This window comes from Tamandua tetradactyla, chromosome 7, assembly GCF_023851605.1.
Source record: "Tamandua tetradactyla isolate mTamTet1 chromosome 7, mTamTet1.pri, whole genome shotgun sequence".
Lineage (NCBI taxonomy): Eukaryota > Metazoa > Chordata > Mammalia > Pilosa > Myrmecophagidae > Tamandua > Tamandua tetradactyla.
Window position 1 is genome coordinate 155,232,795 of NC_135333.1, and position 24,493 is coordinate 155,257,287.

At 34.1% G+C, this 24,493-nt stretch overlaps 1 long non-coding RNA gene across 4 annotated transcripts in view; it reads right to left on the minus strand.

Annotated features, from left to right (window-relative positions):
• Nucleotides 1–24,493, minus strand: part of LOC143690263 (uncharacterized) — a 231,110-nt gene that overhangs the window by 46,646 nt on the left and 159,971 nt on the right. For 3 of the 4 annotated variants that reach the window (XR_013179088.1, XR_013179086.1, XR_013179087.1), the window contains one exon: nucleotides 3,647–3,805. The exons of the other annotated variant lie outside the window; for it this stretch is intronic. This is a non-coding gene — a long non-coding RNA (uncharacterized LOC143690263). The remainder of the gene's footprint in view (nucleotides 1–3,646; nucleotides 3,806–24,493) is intronic. 4 annotated transcript variants of the gene reach the window in all.

The following is a 24,493-nucleotide window of genomic DNA, read 5'->3' on the forward strand; positions in this document are numbered from 1 at the left end:
GTCAAAACAACAATGCATTCCTCTGCTACACCCACTTAAACATGTCATATTCATTTATTTTATGGTTTATTTACATTTTAGGTATATTTATTAATTTATTGCTGAGTTTGATTTGCTAATATTTTGAGGAGATTTTTTGTTTTGTTCATGTGAGATGTGTTTGCATTTTTTAATGTTTCTGTTAGATTTTGGTACCAGTTCTGCTGTCCCATAAAATGATTTGGGAGATGTTCCTTCTCAATTTGAAAGAGTTTGTATAAATTTAGTATTGTTTCCTTCTAAATATTTGATAGTATTTACCAAAGAAACCATTTGGGCCTACATTTTTTCTATGTGGGAACGTTTTTTCAATAACAAATTCAGTTTTTAAATAAATGTATGGGTATTCAATTTTATAAATTTTATCTTAGTCAGCTGTTCAAGAGGTTTTTTAAAAGGAATTTTTCCTTTCATCTAAGTTGCTGACAGAGAGATTTCCAAAATACTTGCTTAGTATCCTTTTAAAGACTTTAGGGTCTAAATTAATAGTTTCTTTTTTATTTATATTGTTGACAATTTATGGTTAATATTTTTTCTCCTTCTATTTGGTTGTATTTATTAATTGTATAAATCTTTTCACAAGAACAATATCTGTCTTTTAAACTTTCTCTGATTTATATTTCATTGTTTTCTGTTCTTTGTTTTATTTTAATTGTTCTGCTTAGTTTGGAATTAATTTACTCATCTTTTTCTAACTTCCTAAGGTAAAAAACTTAGTCCATTATTTTAAACATTTCTTCTTAACTAACATAAATACCTAAATCTATACATTTTTGTATAATAACTGCCTTAACCACATTTCATTAAATTGGATACATTGCATTTTCATTACGTTCAGTTTGGAATATGTTCATACATATTTTATGGAGTGTTTCATTAACCAATGGCTTATTTGAGTGTGTTGATTAATTTCTAAATATTTTGGCTATTTCTATATTGCTTGTTATTACTTTCTAATTTAATTGTTTATGATTTCTCTCTTTTTAACTAATTGAGACCTACTTCTTGGTCCAGTATCTGGATGATCCAGAGGAAAGTTACACTTGAAAAACAATGTGTATTCTCAAATTTGCGGTGCAGGGTTCTATAAATATCGATTAGATGAAGACAGTTGATAACATTGTTGACAATTTTTATTATCTTCATAATTTTTAATATACTTTTTCTATCAATTATCATGAAAAAGCTTGCTAAAATCCACAACTATGACTATGTGTCTCTATTTTATTTCTCCATTTATTTCTGAAAGTTTTTGCTTCATATATTTTATACCTTTGTTTTTAGGTCTATAGCCAATGAATTGACCTTTTATTTTTTTGATGTCTCTCTTTTCCTTGCTAAAAATTTCTTGCCTCACAGTCTATGAAGTCTATTGTGTCATACAATCATAGGCCACTAAAGTTTTATATTAACCATTTTCTTCATATATCTTTTCCCCTTCTTTTACTTTATAATTATCCATTTCTTTATATTTAAATTGTCTCTTTTGACAGATTATAGATAGGACAAATATTAAATTTAATTTGTTAATCTAACATTTTCTAATTGGTGAATTTAGTCTATTTAGGTTTATTGTACTTTTGATAATTAGATTGACCATAGATTAAGTTTCTTACCTACAGTTCAGTGTTTCCATTTGGTATCATTTTTCTGCATTCTGAAGACCAACACTTGGCATCTCTGGTATTTCAGGTCAGCAGGTGTTCTAGTTTGCTAGCTGCTGGAATGCAACACACCAGAGATGGATTGACTTTTAATAAAAGGGGATTTATTTTGTTAGTTCTTCAGAGGAAAGGCAGCTAACTTTCCACTGAGGTTCTTTCTTACATGGGAAGGCACAGGATGGTCTCTGCTGGCCTTCTCTCTGGGCCTCTGGGTTCCAACAACTTTCCCCGGGGTGATTCATTTCTGCATCTCCAAAGGCCTGGGCTGAGCTGGGAGTGCTGAGATGAGGTATGCCAAGCTGCTTGGGCTGTGCTACGTTGAGCTCTCTCATTTAAGCACCATCCAATTAAGTCAAACATCATTCATTGCAGCAGGCACGCCTCCTAGCAAATGCAGATGTGATCAGTAACAGATAAGGTTCACGTACCATTGGGTCACGTCCACAGCAACAGAACTAGGCACGTTCACCTGGCGAAGTTGACAAGTGAATCTAACTACCATAGCAGGTAAATTTTCTAACCTTTTTTTTATCTGAAAGCATCTTCATCGTGCTTAAATTTCTGAAAGATATTTTGACAATATATAGACTTCTGAGTTAAAAGACTTTTTAATTTCTGTTAGCAATCTAACAATGTCATTCCCTCGTATGTGGCCCTCAGATGTTTATTTTACGTACTTAGTCATCATTCATATTATTGTTCCCCTGCATGTTATGTCTTTTTGTTGTTATTCCTGAGTATTTAACCATTTTCTCTTCATTTTGCATTTTCATCTGTTTCATTGTGCTATGTGTAGATGTCGTTTCCTTTGTGTTTATTTGGCGTAGCTTTCATTTTTTTTTTTTTTACATCTTTAAGTTTATATTTTTAAACATAATTTGGGGCCTTTATATCTTCAGTTCTTTTTTCTGTCCCATTCTATTTTTATTTATTCTAGTACTCTAGTTAATGCAGATGTTGGTTTGATACTGTCCTAAAATTTCTAGGGCTCTGTTCTTTTTAATATTTTTTTCCTTTTTTTTCTTTTATTAAATAATTTATACTGCTCTGTGTTTAAGTTCACTAATCTTTTATTTTGCCATTCTAATTTTCTCTTCTGCAAAAGAAAATGTCACATAATGTTATTTTCAGCAGTTCTAATTTTTCCTTTCCTAATTTTTATCATTTCCATTTTTATTCTGAGATTCTCTATTCTAAAATATTTATGACCATATTTTGTTTCATTTCTCTGAATATTTTTGATGGTTTGGAATCCTCATACTCTTTCTGCATCATCTGCAATTTCTGTTGACTGCTTTTTCTCCCAACTATGGTTCACATTTTCCTGTTGACACATGCTAGTGATTTTTGCATATATTTACATATTGCTCATTGCATATTGATACATTATAGAAATTCTGGATTTGTTAAATTTAGTTGTTACAGATAATTAAAATTGGCTGGACTAGATTCAAACACTCTCTCCTCCTCAAAGGCAAGAGCTGACATCTCTGCTCAGTACTTTCAACCTTTCAGCAAGTTTTTCACTTGGAAACTTCGTATTTCCCTTAAGCAGACACAGTTCATGGTTAGTTAAGAACTTGGGAGGGTTTTATGTATGCATGTTGGGGTTTCCACTTGTGTAGATTCCTTCTTTACAGGTGTCAGCACTAAAGGGTAGAAGGAAGTAATGAACCGATAATCCTGGTCCCTCTGAATTTCAGGATTTGTCTGACCTAGGAACCATCTGGATATTATAGATTTCAGAAAAGCAAACTTAGTTCATGAAACCTTTATAAAGTCTCAGTTCAAGCCCTAGCTGTTCTTAAGAGTCAACAAGAGTAGTATTATTTGGGGTTTAACACAGCATGGCAATTAGCACTATTTAACTGATGCTTGCATAAAAGTAGCCTCCAGAATAGTCTCTTACACTATTTAATCTCTATTGGCCACTGATGACTTACTTTATTGCACTTCTTTTCTCCCTTTTGTTCGAGAAGGCATTGTTGATCCCAAAGTGCCAGGAACCGAACTCATCCCCAGAAGTCATGTCCTACATTGTCAAGGAGATTTTCACCCCTGGAATGTCATGTCCCATGTAGGAGAGAGGTAATGACTTTTCCCTGCAGTGTTGGGTTTAGAGAGAGAGAGAGGTCAGATTTGAGCCAAAAGAGGTTTCCTGGAAGCAACTCTTAGGCCTCATTATGGGTAGTCTTAGCTTCTCCCCTACATAAATAAGTTTCATAAAAGCAAGCATCAAAATCAAGGGCTTAGCCTATTCCCCAATGAGAAGGTACCCAGAATTTCCAACACAGGTCAGGATTAAATAGTTGATCCTATGGTGCCAGGTCTGGATTCATACCTGGGAGTCATCTCCCACATTGCCAGGGAGACTTCCACCCCGGATGTCATGTCCCATGTAGGGGGCAGGGCAATGATTTCACTTGCAGAGTTTGGCTTAGAGAGACTGAGGCCACATCTGAGCAACAAAAGAGGTCCTCCAGAAGTAACTCTTTGACATGCCTGTAGGTAGTCTAAGCTTCTCCACTACCTACATAAGCTTCACAAGAGTAAGCCTCATGATAGACAGCATGGTCTATTGATTTGGGTGTCCCTAAAGTTTGATACAGTATCAGGGAATTCCCTGATGGTAAGGTTTAATAGTTCTATATTTTTCTCCCATCCCTCAAGGAACTTTGCCAATACTTTTTGATTATTTGCTTAATATACTCTAGGATGCATCCAGGCATTATGATAATCTATATAGGATTAAAGGACTTCTTTCTTTTTCTGTGCTCCCTGTGCTTCAATTGTTCAAATGAGCTATACAGACAGGTTGAATTAGATTATACACTACAGAAAATTTCAATTCCAGACCAATTAATCCTCAAAGAGTATATGTGGTTTTAAAATATGGACAGTGTCTTCCTTGCCCCTATGTTCTGCATTACTTTAACCCAAGCTGTTCAGCTTCATTCTTATCTCTACATATCAGGTTATAAATATAAAACAGCCTCTCAAAATCCAGAAATAATAATCACCACTCTGGACTTAATGTGTCTGCTCTAAAAGCTTACGATCTAAGCTTATTTTGCCTCACAAAATGTCCCACACGTTCATTCACAATATTGCATGCCTCACATCTTTGTTCTTTTTGTAGCAGCACAACCTTTGTTCATAAATATACATCATCATTTCCCAATCTACTTCTCCATCAGTGCATCCTTCAGCCCCCTGCACTCATCAGACATCATGTAGAGGGCCCAAAGTCTACAGTCCATCAACATTTTCAAATTTTAAATAATTTCATTGCTCCCAAGAGAAAGAAAACCAATAAACATACCCTTGCCAATTAGGAAACCTAAACCTCTTAACTCTTGTCCCTCCCCCCATTATTTACCTTTGCTGTTGTGATAGTGCTAATGGTTTCCTTTTCAACATAGCTCATAGCATGCAACAGCAGTTTTCCCCCTGTGCCTTGGACTTAAACACTCTTTACGCAAGACTCACATCTTTGAAGTAATTCTTGTGAGAATTAATTCATATTTCTAGTGTTAATCAGTGGGACACATAGGTCTATTCAATCCCTTTCAATCTTGTTCATCTTCAGTATGGTAATATTACTTATAGACCCACTAGAGAACCATGTACACTCCTATCTATTCCCTTACATTTCAGTTTGGCTCACCCATCGCTAGCTTCTATGTGTCTCTAAGTCCCTATATTCTGTATCATATGCTTCTAATTATATCTTTATGCTGATCATAAAAGTGGAATCATACAGTATCTATCCTTTTGTGTCTGGCTAACTTCATTCAGCATTATGCCCTCAAAGCTCATCCATCTTGTCATTTGCTTCAGATCACTTTGTCCTACTGCTGCATAATAGTCCATCATATGTATATGCCACCTTTTGTTGATCCACTCGTTTGTTGATGGACATTTGGTTTGTTTCCATGTTTTGGCAATTGTGAATAATTCTGCTATGAACATCGATGTGCAACTGTCTGTTTGTGTCATTGCTTTCAGCTCTTCTGGGTATATTCCAAGTAGTACTATTTCTGGATCATAGGGCAACTCAATATTTCATTTCTTAAGGAACCGCCAAACAGTCTCCCATAGTGGCTGCACCAGTATACATTCCCACCAAAAAAACATAAGTGTCCCAGTTTCTCCACATCCTCTCCAACATTTTGTTTCCTGTTTGTTTAACAGCAGCCATTCTTATAAATGTGAGGTGGTATCTCATTGTAGTCTTAATCTGCATTTCCCTTATAGCCCATGAAAATGAGCATCTCTTCAAGTGCTTTTCAGCCATCTGTTATTTTTTCTTCATAAAAATGTTTATTCATAACTTTAGCCCATTTTATAATTGGGTTGTTTGTTCTTTTGTTGTTGAGTTGTATATACAGGAAATCAAACCTTTGTCCAATATGTGATTTCCAAATATTTTCTCCCATTGAGTTGGCTGCCTGTTCACCTTTTTTGACAAAGTCTTTTGAAGTGCAGAAACATTTTATTTTGAGGAGTTTTCATTTATCTATTTTTTCTTTTGTTGCTTGTACTTTGGGTGTAAACTTTAGGAAGCTACCTCTTATTACTAGGTCTTGAAGATGTTTACCTACATTTTCTTCTAGAAGCTTTAAGGTGCTAGCTCTTATATTTAGGTATTTGATCCACTTTGAGTTCATTTTTTTGTGTAGGGTGTAAGATAAGGGTCTTCTTTCATTCTTTTGGCTATTGATATCCAGCTCTTTCAAGCCCAATTATTGAAGACTATTTTTTCCAAATTCAGAGGATTTGGGGGCCTTGTCAAATATCAGTTGACCATAGATTTGGTGGTCTATTTCTGCATTCTCAATTCAATTCCATTGATTAATGATTCCATCTTGTGCCAATACAATGCTGTTTTGACCACTGTGGACTTACAATAGGTTTTAAAGCCAGAGAGTGTTAATCCTCCCATTTCATTCCTCCTTTTTAGAATGCTTTAAGATATTCGGGGTCTCTTTTCTTCAAGATGAATTTGGTAATTAGCTTTTCCAAATCTTCAAATTAGGTTGTTGGGATTTTGATTGGTACTATGTTGAATCTGTAGATCGGTTTAGGGAGAATTGACATCTTATCTATATTTAACCTTCCTATCCATGAGCAGGGAATGTTTTTCCACTATTTAGATCTCCTTTGATTTCTTTTAGCAATGTTATATAGTTTCTGTGTACAAGTCATTTACGTCCCTAGTTAAGTTCATTCCTAAGTACTTGATTCTTTTAATTTCTATTTTGAAAGGAATTTTTTCCTGATTCTTGCACATCAATTGTATATCCCACCACCTTGCCAAATTTGTTTATTAGTTCAAGCAATTTTGCTGTAGATTTCTCAGGACCTTCCAAGAATAGTTTCATATCATCTGCAAATAATGAGAGTTTTACTTCTTCCTTTCCAATTTGGATGCCTTTTATTTCTTTGTCCTACATGATTGCTCTAGCTAGAACTTCTAGCACAATGTTAAATAATAGTGGTGACAGTGGGCATCCTTGTCTTGTACCTGATCTTAGGGGTAAGCTTTCAGTCTCTCTCTATTGAGTATGATGCTGGCTATTGGTTTTTCATATATCTTTTTATCATATTGAGGCAATTACCTTTGATTCCTATCTTTTGGGGTGTTTTTATCAGAAAAGGATGCTTAACTTTGCTAATGCTTTTTTAGCATCAATCAAGATTATCATGTGATTTTTCCCTTTCAGTTTTTTAGTGTGCTATATTGCATTAACTGATTTCCTTGTGTTGAACCATCCTTGTATTACTGGTATAAGCCCCACTTGGTCATGGTGTATAATTCTTTTAATGTGCTATTGGATTTGATTTGCTAATATTTTATTGATAATTTTTGCATTTATGTTCATTAGGGGGATTGACCTGCAGTTTTCTTTTCTTATAGCATCTTTACCTAGTTTGGGTATTAAAATGATATTTGCTTCATAAAATGAGTTTGGTAGAGTTCCTTTTTCCTCAATCTTTTGGAAAAGTTTGAGCGGGATTGGTGTTAGTTCTTTATGGAATGTTTGGTAAAATTGCTCTGTGAAGCCATCTGACCCTGGGCTTTTCTCTATAGGAAGATTTTTGATAACTGATTGAATCTCTTTACTTGAGATTGGTTTGTTGAGATCTTCTATTTCTTCCTGAGTCAGTGTAGCTTGTTTGTGTGTCTCCAGGAATTTTTCCATTTCATCTAAGTTGTCTAGTTTATTGTTATATAATTGTTCATAGTATCCTCATATGATTTCTTCAGGATCTGTGGTAATGCACTCCTTCTCACTTCTGATTTTGTTTATTTGCATCCTCTCCTTTTTTAAAAATTTTTTTGTCAGTCTTGCCAGTGGCTCACCATCAATTTTATTGATTTTCTCAAAGAACCAACTTTTGGTTTTATTGATTCTTTTTATTGTTCTTCTGTTCTCCTATTCATTATCTCTGCTTTAATCCATATTATTTCTCTTCTCCTATTTGCTTTGGGGTTAGTTTGTTGTGCTTTCTCTAGTTCCTACAAGTGTGCTGATAACTCCTTGATTTTTGCTCTTTCTCATTTTTCAATACAGGCATTTAGGACAGTAAATTTTCCTCTCAGCACAACCTTGCCACATTCCATAAGTTCTGATAAGTTGTATTCTTATTTTCATTAATCTCCAGATAGCTACTGCTTTCTCTAGAAATTTCTTCTTTGACCCACTGGTTGTTTAAGTGTGTGTTATTTAATCTCTATATGTTTGTGAATGTTCTCGTTCTTTGGTGGTTATCAAGAATCTGCTTCATCCCATTGTGATCAGAGAAAGTGCTTTGAATAGTTTCAATATTTTTAAATTTATAAAGACCTGTTTTGTGTCCCAGTATATGATCTATCCTGGAGAATGTTCCATGAGCACTAGAGAAGAATGTATAACCTTGTGCTTTGGGGTGCAATGATCTATATATGTCTGTTAGGTCTAATTCATTTATCAAGTTATTTAACTTCTGTATTTCCTTTTTGATCTTCTGTCTGGTTGTTCCATCTATAGAGGAGAGTGGTGTATTGACATTTCCTACTATTATTGGTGAAGCATCTATCACTCCCTTAAGTTTTGATAATGTCTGTCTCATGTAGTTTGGAGCTCCTTGACTGTGAGCATTAGCAAACATTTATGATTGTTATATCTTCTTAATGAATTGACCCTAATTAGTCCTTCATGTCTCCTAATATTTTTACATTTAAAGTCCATTTTGCCTGATACAGTATTGCTACTCCTGCTTTCTTTTGGTTATAATTGCATGGAAAATCTTTTCCCATCCTTTCACTTTCAATCTATTTCTATTCTGTGTCTAAGATGAGTCTCTTGTAAGCAACATATGGCTGGATTATGTTTCTTAATCAATTCTGCCAATCTGTACCTTTTAATTGGTAAATTTAGTCTATTAACATTCAAAGTTATTATTGAAAATGCATTTCTTGATTCCACCATCTTATCTTTTCTATTCTACTTATTAGAGTTATATATTCTTTTCCCTCTTTCTCTTTTATTCTTTAAATTACCCTTAGTGGTACTCTTCAATTCTGTGCCCTCCTCCAGACCTACCTCTCCTGCCCTTTTTTTCAGCTAGCAGAACTCCTTTTAGTATTTCTTTTAGGGCCAGTCTCTTGTTGACAAATTATTTCAGGAGTTCTTTGTCTGTGGAAACTTTAATCTCTCCCTCCATTTTGAAGGATAATTTGGTTTGGTACAGAATTCTTGGCTAGAAGTCTTTTTCTTTATCTCTTTCAGTATCTTGAATATTTTATACCACTGCCTCCTCCCCTCCAGGGTGGTAGTTGACTAGTCTGAACTCAGTTTATTTGATTTCCCTTGTATGTAGTAGATTGTTTTTCTCTTGTTACTTTCAGGATTTACTGCTTCTCTTCAGCATTTAATGGATTGATCAGTATGTGCCTTGGGGAAGGCCTATTTGAATTTATTCTGTTTGGAATTCTTTGGGCTTCTTTGACTTGTATATTCATGTCCTTTATGAGAGTTGGAAAGCTTTCCCCTATTATATCCTCAACTACTCTTCCTAACCCTTTACTCTTCTCTTATCCTTCTGGGATACCAATGATTCTTATATTTATGTGCTTTGTTTTGTCTATCATTGCCCTAAGTTCCCACTCATTTTTTTCCATCTTTTTTGCCATTTGTTATTTTGAGTCTTTGAAGTCAATTATCCTGTCCTCTATATCACTTATTCTCTCTTCTGTCTCTTCAAATCTGGTGTTGTGTGCATGCAATATGTTTTTTAATTAGTCAACAGAGTCTTCAATCTCTGTGACATCTACTATTTTTCCTTTTATTCTTTCAAATTCCTCTTTATGTTCTTCTACTGTCTTCTTGATCTCCTTTATGTCATTTGCTATCCCACTTATTTTATTAAGTAGAGTTGTTTGAACAACTTTGATTAGTTGTTTGAACAACTTTGATTAGTTGTTCCGGGATCTGGGTCTTCTCTGTTGTTTTAATTTGGTCATTAGGTAGGGCTATATCTGTCTGCATTGTGATATGCTTAGTAATCTTCTGTCTTCGTGGCATGTAAATATCTTGATTGCCTTACTTTGGGAGTTGATTTTTTTCAGTAGTCTACAGACTTGTGTTTGTGGGATGGTTATAAAGCAGGGAGCCGGGCATGGGTTGGGCACTTAATGAGGTGATTTGTTTCAGGGCAGGCATAGGCACAGTTAGGGGATGTTATGATGATGCTTGTGAACGTGGGTGTCCAGCAGCCAGGGAGGATGTAGCTGGGCAGGTGCATGGGTCTGGGGGGCATAACCGTGGTATGCACTGGTCTTAGTCATGGGGCCCTTTGTTCGCATGCATAGATCTGTGGCAGCAGGCCAGTGTCATGTGACCTGGCTGAGCAAGTCAGCACTTTCTCAGAGTTGGGAAGTGTGGCTGAGAGCTGTGCACATGTGCGGTTCTAGGACTGCTGTAAAGTGCAGTTCCCAGAGCTAAATGATGTGAGTGGGGGCCCTGCACATGCGTGGGCCTGGGAGTGTCGTAAACATATGCCCAGAGCTCAGGCAGGGTGGAGTGAGGCTTTGCGACATTCCTAGTCCCAGGCACCTCTCTGTGTACTCCTGGGGGCTCTGAGGCTCTGCGCCTCCACGCAAGACTCCAACTTTCTGCCTCTCAGTTCTTTGGCCTCTGCAACCAGGGCTGCTGCATGTGATGCAGAAGGCTCTCCCAGGTCAGCCACTCTCCCAAATCGCCACCTCAGTCATCCTCCTGTCCCTTCCCTAACTTTTCCAAGGAGCAGGGCTAAGCTCAAGCGACCCTATTCAGCCATCTTCCTGGAAGTCCCTCATGCAGTTTTAATTGTGCATAATTCTATTCAGTGGAAGAATCATATTTTGTTTACACAGAACCTTATCAATGAGCACTTAGATGGGGTAAAATCTTTTGTTATATTAATGTAGTACCAAATAATTTTTCATATTTGACCTCAGTAAATATATTTAAGAGATGCATTTTTAAAAAGCCTAATTTCTGGATCATAGAATATTTGTATGTGCAATTTGGATAGATGATGACAAATTGTCCACCCTACAGAATGTTCCAGTTTAAAACCCCATCAGCATTTATTGAAAGTAACTGTTTCTCAATATCGTCACCAATAGAGCATGAGAGTAAACTTTCAAATCTCTGATTCTTTCAATTATAAAATGTTATTGCAGAATGGTTTTCAATTTGCATTTACAAATTTGTTTGATCTATGTCTCATCCGTTCATCCAATTATTTTTTAAATGTCTCTGATTCTACTTTGTTGTTTACATACAAAAAGAAGTCCAAACTGGCATTTAAAGCCTTTCAAAATTTGAGCTCAGTATTCCTTTCACGTTTCATCACTGGTAATTACTTTCCATGAACTAATATCCCAGCTATAGGCCTCTCCAAAGTTCCCATACCTTTCCATGAATTTAAATAAAAGTTTCTGTTTCTCTCTGCATGACATGCCCTTTTCAATCCTTTGTCTCTACTTGGGAAACATATACTCATGCTTTACAATCCTATTTCCTTAAATGAAGGTTTCTTGATTCCCTTAGCCAAAGGCAGCTGCTTTTATGTTTGTGCTCTTTCAGTTTTACATTTATTACATACTTTTATAATTATCATTCACTCACCTGGCTTATTCATAGACATTGAAGTTTCATATTTATCAACATATCTTATAAAATTTAAAATTCCAGGGTGGAGAGGATAGTACTGTCCTTAAAGAGGCTACATAAAAATGTTTGATGAAGGGCATGGGAAAGAGAAAATAGGTCATTTTTTTTGATGCAAAATGAATTATTCTTAAGTGGAAGTAAATAAGCTTACAATGATTGTGTTGTATCTTTGTGTATGCTAAATATATGATATGTTAATATTGATAAAGATGAATCTGTATATACCTCAAAATTTATATACATATGCATACATACATATATGTGTATTGCACACTACTAAATGTTTTAAATCACTATTTTTTAAAAAGAGAAAAATATGAAATGCATATTCTCTTTGAATTAAGGTACTCATTTAATGAAACATTTTCATGATTTTAATTGTTAAAAATATTTTCATTATTTTAATTATTAAAAAATAGTGTTGTCACAGAGCCTTCTGTTATGGTAACTTTTACAAACATAAAGTTTTCTGTGAATATTGTTTTTATAAATATCTATCTTCTTCCATTGTTTTCTACCTTCTCAGTATCAGACATTGACTTGTGTTGCTGTGTTTTTTTTCCCCCGTCTCTCTCTCTCTATCTGCTTTTATCTTTTCTTCCTTTCTTTTATAGACAAAATTATATTGGATTAAGGGTCTCCCCTACTCCAGTATGACCACATTTTAATTTATCTAATTCTATCTTTAATGGCTCTAATTCCAAATAAGATCACATTCTGAGATCCTGGGGATTAGACTTCAGCATATCTTTGGGGGGAGAAGCAGTCAACTAAGAACACATGGCCAATCTGTGTTTTTTCTATACTTTCATCCACCCTCTCCATATCTGGATTCTTTTGAAGCAAATCTTAGGCATCATATCATTTCATCTGTACAATTTTTTAAAATGTAGACCTCTAATATAAGGGGACTATTTTTGTCTTAAACATAAACCACGAATTTTTTCACAACTAAGAAGTGAATAATATTCCTCAATATTATCTAATGTCCAGCTGGCCTTCCTTTATTTCATACAAACATCTTTCATAGAAGTAAATGTGTGTAAGACAATTTGTTTACTTGAACCAGGGCCACTTGTTTTGATGATTTATTATGTCTCTTGTGTAAGATAATTTGTTTATTTGAACCAGGGCCACTTGTTCTGGTGATTTATTATGTCTCTTAGGTTTCTTTTAATGTATAGGTTCCACTTTCAAAATCGTTTTTTTTTTTTGCTTGCATTGTTATTGAAAAACTGTATTTCGCTCTTGAATTTTCCACACTATGGAATTAGCTAGCAGCATCAGCTGGATATAATTTAGCTTAATTCTTTAATCTCTGCATGTCCTGTATGTTAGTAGTAAGATCTACAGGCTTCGTTACATTTAGGTTGACTTGGTTTGCAAGACTATGGGTTTGGTGTGTACTTCCCTTAGTAGTTACATAAGGTTTGATTGTCTCCCTTTCTGGATGTTACCAGCCATTGATGATAAGTCACTAGTTCCATTATTCCTTCAAAGTCTGCAAAAATTCTAATATTATTCTTTTTCATTTGAAAAGTAGAGTACTACAAAAAGAAACACTGCCAGTTGAACTGTTTCGTTGCCCTGAAGTACAAAGTATGTAGGCAAAGCAAAGGTAAATACTTGATTCTCTTCCATTATTTATCATTTTTCAAATAACAGTTGCCTAATATCCTCCCATGGTGATTGTGGTGGTTTGAAACTGTTAGGGACCCCAGAAAAACATGTTCTTTAAATTAATCTATTCTGGTGGGTGTGAACCCACAGTATATAGGACTACTGTTGAGGTTTCTTCAGTTAAGGTTTTTATCCTAATTCAGGATGGGTTGTAATCTTGAGTCCTTTATAAAGGGAATGAATACAGAAGGAGAGGGAGAAACCACCGAAGCAAGAAACTGAAATCAATGGAACCTCAAAGAACAAACCAGAATATTCAACCATGTGCCTTGCCACATGGCAGAAGAGCCAAGGATCACAGCAGCCTGTCTTCGGGAAGATTGTGCCATGTTATGATTTTCCCTGCCTCAAAACTGCAAGTTAATAAATTTATGCTATTTAAGCCAGCCCATTTCATGGTATTTGGAGGAGTAGTTTAGGAAACTAGAATATAGTGATCAATGCAGTGCTTTTTGTAATATTGTTCATTTTTGAATAAAATTTTTGAACATATATACTTAAAGATATTTGGACTATTTCAATTCATGCATATGCTATCTTTATCAATGAAATGTTCCAAATGTATTAAAATTCAATTGACAGAACTAGGAAATATGTAAAATTTTCAGGATAAAATACATATTAAATTTATTTTAATATTTCTCATCCAAATTATGGCCACTGTGTTGTTGCTTATCCTGTTCCATTTTATATCTGTGTCTCTCTTTTTCTTTCCCAAAATTATCAATCTTAACCACATCATCATCATTATCTGCCTTACCCCATAACAAATATGCAATCATATATCAGAAACGCTAAAATATTGTAATCAGCAATAAACTTACTAAAAACATTTTAAGATCTTTTTCAATTCTTCCTGTCCTTGATGTATACTCCAAGCAATTCATACAGTCACATTAGTATGTCTAAAATCACTTTAAATAGTTCCTCTTGTGTGGTTCTGAATACATACTTAATTTGTATCATCTTACTTTGGATTTTGAATGTATGCTTGAATTTTTTTATAATCATGTACAATAGTTACCTGGTTTCAAGGTCTTAGCTGCTTTTCCAATATTTTAAACCTCTTTTCTCTTATTGGCAGCTATTTTAGAATTTTCTATATAAGGAAATACTTTAAGAATGCCTGTATTTTGTTCTTGAGTTAACCTATATGCTAATGCTTTTATGAATATGTTTAATTTCTCCTTTGTTGGGCATGCTATTTTCTACTGTTTCCCTCCTATGAGCAATATTGAAATTAGCTAGTAACTTTTTTTAAACATTTTTCTCCCTTTACACATCATCTGATTTGGAATGTCCTCTGTTCCCAGTCAATTCCTATAATTCAACAACTATGCATATTCTGCTTTTTTGTATTCCTTTCTTCCTGACATTTTTGAAAATAGTATTGCTTTCACAATGTCAGTGCATACAATCATTCATTTTATACTGATCATTATTTAGTCTTAAATGTATAGACAAGCAGTCCTTATGTGTATATGTCTCCCATCATTTGGTTGTCTAAAGTTATGTCCTCTTAAAACTATTCAGGAAGAACTCCTGGGAACAATATTCTGGAGATTTTCTATTGTTACAGAAAATTTTATATACACAGTTTGCATGTAACCTTTACACTTGAGTTCCATTTGGCTGTTATAAAATTCTTGGCTCATATTTTCTTTTCTTCAGCTTCTTAAGAATATTAATCCATTGTCTCTGGCGGAAAAAAGTATTGCTGTAAGAAGGTCTCATAGCAATCTCTGACTGGTCTCTTTGTAAGTAGCTTAATCATGTTGCTTGGATGCAGATTTTTTTTCTTTAAAGCTCAGTGCATTTAATAAAATAGGTCTCAGTTCTGGATATCATGAGTTGATTTGTCCAAGTACATGGCAGGACCTTTTAATATATAGTTTCTTATTTCAGATTTTTAAATATATATTTCTTTTTTATTTGCTCTGCCCCATTGTCTTGACTTTCTTCTAGTTTTTATTCTTTATCGGCCTCCTATAACTATTACTTTCTGTAGAAATGCTTGATTGCTTTCTATCTATACATCTATGTATCTATTAAAAATATTTCTTTACATGTTCCAACATGTAATTTTTCCTTTGTGTGCATTAACGTTCTTAATACATTGACAGCTGTGTTTATTCACTTTGTGTTTCATCCAGTTTCATGTTCATTTGTGAAACTTTCTCGTTTCTTTTCATTCTATTTTTTTTCTTTTCAAAACGTTCTTTTCTCTGATCAATTTATTCATGAATTTGTCTTGTTTTGCTTTATGTTGCTTTTTTAGTCCTTTGTGATTTTCTTTAATATTTAGCTTAGTTTAAATGTATGGCTTTCTGATGCACTTTCACTGCTATTGGGACGATATTCTGTTCTTTGTTCTCTTTATTTCTTATAATAACTTAAGAGTTTGAATATGCTGCAATCCTAGTACTCTGATTCCTCAATAGTGTGGATCTCTCTAAATCACAACTACTATATTAACGGTTGGTTCTCAGCCTCCACTATTCTGAAATGCTGATATTCCTGCCGACACAGACTCTATTTGACTTGATGGTATCTTGAACTATTCTTAGTTTATTTCCAACATATCTGCTAACACTGAAGCTAAAACCCCCATGGCTAGACTGCATAAAACAAAATTTAAGTTTGCTTCCGCGTTCCAGTACACTAAATGGCATTCAACTGACATGTTCCCGTAAAATACTGAGGTCTTAGACTTTATTAGGCTAAATTGTTCCACATATAAGGAAAAAGGTAAAGAGAAGTACGATAAACAGAAGTTTTATAGAAAAGAATGTGGCTGAAATCACTCACTCTTTAACCAGGAAAGCATCACATTGTACTTCTCTTTACCATTTTCCTTATTGTAGAATACCAATGTATTTGGCATCAGAGCTATAATCTATTAAACTAGCATAAAATATTCATTATTAATGTTAACCACTTCCCTTGTAGTTTTGCTCTTTTTATACCATACTACAGATAATTTTAATTTTAGCTTCATATAGTTATGACATAAAAATATTACATCTGCAAATATGTTAGGTCCTCATAGACACTAATGCTGCAAAGTATAATGGGAGTTATTGCATGTATTTCCTTGATGATTTATTTGCTTGGACCCAGAAATTTCAAATATTTCAGCATTAATCACACAGATATTTGGTATTCAAGAAGGAAAGGAAGGAAATAAAGTAGACAGACTTGTTTAAGTACATTTTAATTCTTTTAAAATTAATCTACTATTTTCATTATCCTGAATAACTGCATGAAAATTTTTATACAACAATGAAAACCCCTAGGCACTTAGTAAGTAAGAAATATTCTCTACCTTGAACTGTGTGTACTATATGCCATAACTGTGTCTCCCCCTGAAAACACCTTTTTTTTTGCTTTTCAGCCAGCTAATATTTCATTTCCTAGCTAAATCTGATTAGCATTTTAGCGAAATAGAGGTCAGCAACCTGCCATTTGACACTTTTACACTAATAAAAGAAACACTTACCTGTATTATATTTAGTATCAGTTAATAGACTCTTTTTCTATACTTTTCAAATTCTGATGTTTTGGAAATCTTTTCTTAAGAGAAGCATTACCTGTATTCAAGTCATCTGATATGCAGTATATAAAGTATAATTTATAATATCTACCAGGAGATGAAAACTTTCTTTTGAAAAAGTTAAAATAATTTAACAGTTTATCATTTTCCATTTCCCCTTTACTTCTTTTTTTTTCATTTTTAAACTTTTAATACAGGACACGAGCATCATGGTGTGGTATTTTTAGACTTATTTGTTATTTTATTCCTTCCTTGCTATCAGTTACAGAGCTGTCTAAAATTATTTCACCACATGCTATGAGAAAAGTTTTGATGTGACTGTCTGGAAGTTTACATTAAGTTGGAACCATTAAGGCATTTGTGATTGAGTGCCAAGGAAACAGATTCTGGCACAGTCATATATTGTCTTCATTTTGTGCATTGTTTCATTTAGGTTTGCCACAGTGTGTGACTGGCCAGAAAGTAGAGATTATCAACTCGGTTTTTTTGTATTCCCCACTATTTCTACTACAGTTGTATGTGATATATGAAGAACTTAGTCCTCCTTCACTGCCTTTTTAATGATTAATTTCTCCAGGGGTAAAAATTGTGCATTCTTCAATAGTTTTCCTGTGCATGTAAAAGCATATGCAAGTGTCGACCTTTAAAAATATGTGTGATTTATGATGCATACATATATAGACATATATTTCTACAATGTGTTGTTTGTAATTTGGTACTGTGTATTATTTCTTCCAAATAGCTGTAAAACATTTCATATACTATTTGTGTGGAATGTATGTGTAGGGGACTGTGTTGGGGTGCAACTATTATGTTCCCCTGAAAAGGCCATATTCTTTTAATCCATCCCTGTAGGTGTGGACTTTTGTGGATGGGACCGTTTGGTTAGGTTGTTTCAATTGGGATGTCACCCACCCAATCCAAGGTGGATTTTAATCCTTTACTGGAGCCCTTTATAAGAGGATAAAAAGCAGAAACATGGAAAGAAAATTTAGAGAGAAACATCCTGGAGATGCTGAGAGGACCCATACACACTCAGAGAGAAAACCACTGGAAACAGAAGCTGAGAGCAACGGAATCCAGGAGCAAAGGACCAGCAGATGCTGGCCACATGCCTTCCTATGTGACAGAGGAGCCCCAGATGCCAGCAGCCTGCCTTCAGAGATGGTATCTTCCTCTTGATGCCTTAATTTGGACATTTTCATGGCCTTAGAAATGTAAATTTGTAAACTAATAATTCCCCTTCATAAAAACCAGCCAATTTCTGGTATATTACATTATGGCAGCTTTAGCAAACTGAAGCAGGAGCTAATTTCATTGTTTACAAGGGAATAGAAATTGTCTAAAAATTATCTGTCATTTTATCACTTAATTTACTTTTAATGGAAGAAGTCGTGCATGTCTATGCTAAGAAAACTCAAATGCAAATATAACATATTCAATGATAAGTAATTTTCCTCTCACCTAAAACTATTGATAGAATAGTCCAGCCTTTTAAAAAATTTACCATTTTAAATAAATTACATTATTATTTATATGAGGGTTTGAAGACTCATTTATTACACGTTAAAATATTTTTATTCCTTTACTAATAACACACTTCTTTGGGATATAACATATTTTGATAGTCTGCACATAGAGGAAATTTATACAACCTAGCTAATTCAACAAAAAAGTGATGCCTTGAAATTTTAAGATCTTCTTTTTACACCTATCAATAAAAATCAAAGTTCTTATAAGATTTTTATAATACTTTTAAGGCTTGTTTGAAGCTATTTCACAGTGACTGGATCCCAGGGATCTTTTATTTGAAGCTCTTTGTCATTCAATTCTGAAGATACTGTAACCTCTGTTTTTTTTTTTTTTTTTTTTGGTCATTCTCTTCAAACTAAAACAATATCAGAAACATTTTCTCTTTGAATTTTTCAATGTACAAATGTTTTGTACACTATATTTTCATATTGTCAACTTTTAACTTATATTGAATTTTTACCAGAAGATATGGAAGGTGTGGTTTCTGCATTCAGAATATGTTGCAATTTTCTTGTGGCTTGTTACATGGCCAATTTTTTGTGAATGTTTCATGATTTTTTTAAAAACCATATTTTCTTGAATATATATTTTCTGTTAACTTTTTTGCTTCTTTGATATGCTGACTGAGGAGAAGGGTATTAAGTTTTCCCATTTATCATTTACGATTTATTATTTATTATTATCAAATAAAATAAAATTATTTTTATTTATTTTTATAAATAAAAATATTATTATTTATTATTTATTATATCCTCTGTATATATTTTTCAGATATCTTCTTTGTGGTTAGCATAAGGCTTAAATTTAATATCCTAAATACATGGTAATTATGTTTATTTGATATCATCTTAACTTCAATAGCACACATAAACACTATTCATAGATCCCTCTGTCCCCCAATTTTTTTGTAGTACTTGTTACAAAATTTATCTTTATACATTGTATGTCCAAAAATATATCTTTATACATTGTATGTCCAAAACCATAGATTTATCATTACATTTTACACATCTGCATTTTTAACCTATTATAATTTCAAAGTATAATTACACACCAAAAGATACAATACAATAGTATCTGGCATTTAAAATCACCCATATGGTTACTTTTAATGGAGATATTTATTTTATGCCATATTGTTCCTCTGTATAAGATCCTTTCCTTTCAGTCTGAAGAACTCCCTTTAGCCTTGTTTATAGGGCAAGTCTGGTGGTGATGTGTACCCTCAGCCTTTGCTTATTTGGGAATATATTAATCACCCTCTCATTTTTGAAAGACAATTTCGCTGGATATAAAATTTGGGGTGGGAAATTGTTTTCTTTCAGCACTCTAAATATTTCATCCCCTTACCTTTTTGCTTCCATGGTTGCTGATGAAAATCAGCATTTACTATTACTGAGACTTCCTTGTATATAATACACTGCTTTTCTCTTGCACCTTTCAGAACTCTCTCATTGTCTTAACAGTTTGACTACTGTGATACTAGTATTGCTTCTCTTCAAACGGATCCCATTTGGGGTTTGTTAGGCATCTTGAATGTGTATATTCATTTCTCCCATTAAATATGGTAAGTTCTCTGTCATTATCTCTGAATATTCCTTCTGTCCTTTTTTCTCTTTTGTCTCCTTGTGGGAATCCCACAATGCCTATATAGGCATGCCTGATGCTGTCCCACAGGTCATTATTCACTTTTTTTCATTGTGTTTTCTTTGTACCCCTCACCTGAATCATTTCAGCTGTCACTACTCAGCTGTTCATATCCTTTGAGGAATTTTTATTTCACCTATTGTGGTCTTCAGCTCTAGTATTTCTGTTTGGTTCCTTTTAAAATTTCTGCCATTTTATTGAGATTGTCATATCATTCATTTACCCTTTCCTGATGTCTTTTAGTTATTTCTCCGTGTTTTCCCTTATCTCTTCAAGCATATTGAAGATTTTTGTTTATTTAATCTTTGGTGCATCCAAATTCTGGTATTGTTCATGGTTTCTGAATATTTATAATGCTTCTTTAGATAAGCCTTCATTTACTGTTTTTGTTTTTTTGTCCTGTAATCTTTTGGTGCAGGCTGTACATTTAAATCTTTTAATATGTTAAATCTGGAATTGAGTCCCTGAAATGTCTTTTTCTTAGGCTTTTATCTTTCTAGAGACATGACAGAGATACCCTTGAGGGCCAGGAGCTAATGAAAACAAGCTAATTGCATAAATGTCTTTCACAGTCTTTGGAGATTGGCTCTGTGTTAGCTGGTGCTCTCTATCAGAGTTTAACCTTCTTATCAGAAAAGATCAATCCTAGGCAAAAGTGAAGGGCCCCTATCATGCTTTGATTTGTTTCTTATACTGCTTTAGCTGTCTATAGCTGCTTCTGCCTGCAAAGCAAGTTCTTAGTGGGCAAGCTAGAGACAAATGTACTGATTCAGTCTTTCAGCCTCCCAGTTGATTGTGTAGTACTGATATATAAGCACCAGGGAATGCACACAGGGGTTACTTTGCTCCCTCCCAGAAGAGGTTATAATTGTAGCAAAGTCAGCCCCACACTTTGCTACAGAGAGGGTAGTGGAGGGTCCAGCAAAGGCACCAAGAGCTTCTCCCACCACTTTTTAAAATTATGTTTTGTTTATTCAGCACTCACCCAGTTACTGCAACTCTTTAACTAATTTCTAGAGTTTTGAGGAAGATGGGTCTGTTAGTTTTGCTAGTTATTCAAAGATTATGTGGGGAAAAGAACCCTAGTGTCTCTTACACTGTCAATTTGGTCATTGATATATCTTCTACTTTCCCTTTATTTTCCAATCTTTGTGTCATTTTATTTCATGCATTTTTCCAGAAAATAGCATATCTAGATTTTTTTAACATTGTAAGGTTTTTCTTTTACAAAAGGGGATTTATCCAGATTCTCATTTATCATTATTACGAATATGGAAGACTTAGCAATGGTATCTCGTTTTATATCACTCTTTAATCTTCTTCCTTTCCCTTATTTTTCAATCTTCGATTTGTGGGATTGATTAAGAATTTTGAGGTACCTTTTTTGTTACCTGTAATATTTAGAAATTCTACTTGTGTTATTTAGAAGTAAAATAATTTTCTATTTTTGGGATGTTCACTTTAATTATTAAATATAACATTTAAAAAATGGATTTTGTATCAATTTTAAGGTTAATTTTTATCCAAAGAAGAAAGGAATCTCCCCTACTCCCTGTCCCTTAATGTCCACCAACTCATTCCCATGTTGAGATCAACTATAACTCTAATTAATTTTAAAAATAAAAGAGTTCTGAAACTATGAAAATCAGCACTACCCCATAGCTGTTAGAAATGGGGAACTATTTAAAAAGCTGAAAAAGAGATTAGACTTCGACTAGAGATATGAATGAAGCTGATCTGAATAGGACTGGTTACATCTGAATACAGGGTAAAGGATGATATTGTCCATACTTTAAAACTTCAACTTCCATGTAAGACCAAAGGGAGAAATGTTTATTTGGTACAAAATTTATATTTTGGGTAGTGCATTACCTAATTTAACTTGTATAGTTAGTTCAGTTGAACACCATAAGTACATGGAATCTTAATTAGAGGGTGAGATCTTGTTGGCTTGTCCAGGTTAGTATGATGCCCTGATAAATACGAGAGCAATTTGAGCAGTAAATAAAGAAATATGTGCAATGTCCCCTTGGGGGTCTGGGGAGGAAGGAGGAAATATTCAACTTCCCCATTTGGAGAACTTCTGATATTCTTGCAAGCAGTGGGGGCAAACAAATCAATAGGCTGAACCCTCAATCTTGAGGTTCACCCCTATGAAACTTATTTCTGCAAAGGATAGGTGAAGCCTACTTATAATTATGCCTAAAAGTCACTCCTAGAAAAACTCTTTTGTTGCTCAAATGAGGCCTCTCTCTCTAAGCCAACTCAGCGGTTGAACTCACTGCCTTCCCTGCTTCATGGAACATGACTCCCAGGGGTGTAAATCTACTTGACAACATGGGAAAGGATTCCTGGATGAGCCAGACCCAGCATAATGAGATTCAGAAAGCCTTCTTGACTAAAAGGGGGAGGCGAGAAATGAGACAAAATAAAGTTTCAGTGGCTGAGAGATTTCAAACAGAGTCCTGGAGGTTATTCTTAAACATTATATAGATATCCCTTTTTAGTTTATGGTGTATTGGAGTGGCTGGAGGGAATTATCTGAAACTGTTGAACTACTATGTTCCAGCAGCTTCGATTCTTAAAGATGATTGCATAATGATATAACTTTTATGATGTGCTGTGTGATTATGAAAATCTTTTGTCTAATGATCCTTTTATCCAAGGTATGGGCAGATGAGTAAAGATAAAGATAAAAAATAAATAATAGGGTAAAATAAACCAGGTAGATTGAAATACTAGTAATCAATGAGAGGGTAAAGGATATGAGATGTTTGAGTTTTTTCTTTTTATTTCTTTTACTGGAGTAATGGAAAAGTTCTAAAAATATCATGGTGATAAATGAACAACTATGTAATGATATTGTGAACCATTGATTGTATACCATGCATGGATTGTATGTGTGTGAAGATTTGTCAATAAAAATATTTTTAAAAAGTATATACCAGGTATTTTGCAATATACCAATGGTTTGCAACTTATATTTCTCTCACTATTCTTTGTGTGAAGTATATATTATTCATAATTGCTAATTCAAATGTGAAGAAATTTGAAATTATTTTCCTGTAACTAGATATATTTTTATCTTGAGATAGCTATTCTGCCTGACATTACAAAACAATCTAGACACTTTAGGCAAGTTTGGTCAAATATAATTTTGGAATTTTTCCTCTTCCATCTTTCCTGGCTTTACTTTTAATCACAGGGAGTTTGAACAGTAGTAGTTCAACTTCAGTGGATAAGAAGGAGGGATTATAGGCTATGTCATGCTAGATATTTGTGGTAAGCAGAATTATAAGATGATCCCCATGCTATTTCCTCCTTATTGAGCATTCTTGCATAAACTCCTCTTGAATTTCGGAGGGACCTTTAGTATGATAGACTCTCACCCCCTGATTACACTATGTTATATGGTAGAAAAGGTTTTGCAGCTGTAATTAAGGTTCCTAATGAGTTGATTTTGTGTTATTCAAAAGGCAGATTATCTTGTGTGGGCCTGACTAATCAAGTGAATCTGTAAGGGAGGCAAGAGTAACAGCGTATTCCTTCCTATTCTGAAGGAACAAACCACCATGTTCTGGAGAAAGTAAGAACCTGAGAACTACCTCTACAATATGAGATGGCCCCTGACCAACAGGCAGTGATAAAATGCGGTCATCAATCATACCACTACAAAGAAACACATTTTTACAACAACCTAAGAGAGTTTAGTAATAGATCTTTCCCTAATAGGATCTCTAAATAAAGACACAACCAGTTAATTGCAGCCCTGTGAGCCCCAAAGCAAATGACACAGTAAAGCATGCTTGACTTATGACCAACAAAAACTGAGAACAAATTTGCATTGTTTTAAGCAGCTTTCATATGCCATAGAACCATTCATTTCTCTCTAGCAACTCTTAGCTCTCAATCTTTGAGGGCTTCTGTCTCCTCAGTCAGTACAATCTGTGCTTTTTTTTAGATTATTCACAAATTTCTCAAAATGTCTTATTTGTATCATTTAAAAAATATCTCGTAAGGATTTTATAGCAGATATCTTTGCTCCTCTTTCCTGACTATATAAAAAGATTGGCTAAGTCTTCCCAAGGCAAACATCTTTTTGAGGGGAAAGTAAGTTTTCTTACAAAAGGAATGGCTAAAATTAATTATATATAGCTTTTGGTGTGCAAAAG